Source organism: Chiloscyllium punctatum, unplaced genomic scaffold, assembly GCF_047496795.1.
Source record: "Chiloscyllium punctatum isolate Juve2018m unplaced genomic scaffold, sChiPun1.3 scaffold_698, whole genome shotgun sequence".
NCBI classification, from domain to species: domain Eukaryota; kingdom Metazoa; phylum Chordata; class Chondrichthyes; order Orectolobiformes; family Hemiscylliidae; genus Chiloscyllium; species Chiloscyllium punctatum.
The window spans coordinates 63,289-65,788 of NW_027310432.1; the positions used below are offsets into that span (position 1 = coordinate 63,289).

General features: G+C 62.5%; 1 non-coding gene across 1 annotated transcript; it reads right to left on the reverse strand.

Annotated features, from left to right (window-relative positions):
• Positions 1–377: 377 nt before the first annotated feature.
• Positions 378–531, reverse strand: LOC140473731 (5.8S ribosomal RNA). The gene has a single exon (XR_011958570.1). It is a non-coding gene; the product is annotated as a 5.8S ribosomal RNA (ribosomal RNA).
• Between the last annotated feature and the right edge of the window lie 1,969 nt (positions 532–2,500).

The following is a 2,500-nucleotide window of genomic DNA, read 5'->3' on the forward strand; positions in this document are numbered from 1 at the left end:
AGAGACGGACCCAATGCGGACGTGCAGAGCTTAGGCAGACCCCCCACTGGAGGCTCAACACTTCGTGGCAGCTCCGTGTCCCAGAGACCAGGAGGGTTGGCACACACACACAGTGTGAACCACCGACAGCCATTCTGGGACCGGTGACAGCCGTGCTGGCCCCACTGCCACGACACAGACGGACGCCAGGCCGCGCTCCCCGGCGGGGGGATGGCGTCGAGCCTGACGAACGGAATGTGCAGGGTGGGGGGGAAAGGCCAAGCGCTCCGACGCCGGAGGGCTCCGGAGTCTGAACTTAGGGGGACAAAGAGGACGGGTCCTCTGCGACACCCCAGCCGCGCTCTCGCCAGCCAAGGCGAGTGCGATTGATTGCCAAACGACCCTCAGACAGGCGTGGCCCCGGGAAGAACCCGGGGCCGCAAAGTGCGTTCAAAGTGTCGATGATCAATGTGTCCTGCAATTCACATTAATTCTCGCAGCTAGCTGCGTTCGTCATCGACGCACGAGCCGAGTGATCCACCGTCAAGAGTTGTCTGAGTTTGTTTTAGGTCTCTCCCTCGCCAGAGGAAAGCGACCCGGACCGCACATACGCTCCCCACCTTGAGCTACAGCCACCTGCACGCCGGCGTGCGGGCGGAGCAGGGTGGCGTGAAGCGATGGGGAGCACCATCCTGGTGCGGCCCGCAGAAACATACGTCTATTGGGGGGAGGAGGACAGGGCGCCCAAGAGGCGATGCGTGCCCCAACGCACCGCAGCGACGGAGGCAGGATCACCGCCACCATGTCGCCCGCCTAGTATCACGAGGCGTGCAGCAGCTTTGCCCTAGGAAAAGCAGAGGCGGGAACGGGCACCGGCCATCGGTTCGGCAGCGTCACTGACGCGTGCACGTGGCGGCGTGTCGGCGAGCGGACTTCCTGCGAGGAGGCGGGGGCGGCACTCGCCCGAGCAGACGCCCGCCCGGCCCAGCCACCGCCGAGGTGGACTGGGAGTCGCGGCAACGGCTCGTCATACTCGTTCCCACACTCACAGCGCAGCTTGCCCGCAAGCCACCGACCACCGATCGACGCCAGGCGCCCCGACCGAGAGCGGGATCGCTCGTTCGCCCTGCTGGCAGTTCGCTGGGGATCACTACTGCACGGAGCTCGGAGACCGACGGGCGGCAACTCGAGAGTCTTTAAACCACCACCCCCATCCCGCAAGTGCAAAGAGGCTGTATACGCACAGACGGGTGAGGGGAATAGGTACCCCGTCGGGTTTGAAGGGAGCGTGACTAGATAGCAACGATGTAAACCCAGCCGATTTGGGAGCGAAAGACCGGCGCCTGCATCACCGGCTTCGTTTCCCGTGGCTGGAGAGTACACCGAAACCCTCCGTCTGTCGCGAGCTCCCGACGACGCGGTGCCGCCAAGCAGCAGGGCCGGACCTGGTGTGGCTCCCCTCGTCGATCACAGACCGGTCGGCACTACTGACGAGACGGTGGAACGGGCTTCGCCCCTTGTGACGAAGGGTGATGCGAACCCGCCCGCCCGCGTGCGTTCGGGGTGGACTCGGCAAACGGAGATTTGAAATCGGAAAGTGTCCTCCTGCCCCGCGCAGGTAGGCGCCCAACAGTTGTGGGGGGTTTGGCGGTGACCACGGCTGCAGGGCCTGCTACCCCGACGAGCTCTCCTGCTGGCCCCGAAACCACCCTCGCGAGACAAGTTGAAACGGAAACGGGCGTACCCCCAAGCCGACGATCCTTTCTTATTTGTTACTTTTTTTTTCACTTGCTCGAGTTGTGGGGATTTGGCGGTGACCACGGCTGCAGGGCCTGCTACCCCGACGAGCTCTCCTGCTGGCCCCGAAACCACCCTCGCGAGACAAGTTGAAACGGAAACGGGCGTACCCCCAAGCCGACAGAGATCCTTTCTTATTTGTTACTTTTTTTTTTCACTTGCTCGAGTTGTGGGGGTTTGGCGGTGACCACGGCTGCAGGGCCTGCTACCCCGACGAGCTCTCCTGCTGGCCCCGAAACCACCCTCGCGAGACAAGTTGAAACGGAAACGGGCGTACCCCCAAGCCGACGATCCTTTCTTATTTGTTACTTTTTTTTTCACTTGCTCGAGTTGTGGGGGTTTGGCGGTGACCACGGCTGCAGGGCCTGCTACCCCGACGAGCTCTCCTGCTGGCCCCGAAACCACCCTCGCGAGACAAGTTGAAACGGAAACGGGCGTACCCCCAAGCCGACGATCCTTTCTTATTTGTTACTTTTTTTTTTCACTTGCTCGAGTTGTGGGGGTTTGGCGGTGACCACGGCTGCAGGGCCTGCTACCCCGACGAGCTCTCCTGCTGGCCCCGAAACCACCCTCGCGAGACAAGTTGAAACGGAAACGGGCGTACCCCCAAGCCGACAGAGATGCTTTCGCTCCTGTTACTTTTTTTTTCACTTGCTCGAGTTGTGGGGGTTTGGCGGTGACCACGGCTGCAGGGCCTGCTACCCCGACGAGCTCTCCTGCTGGC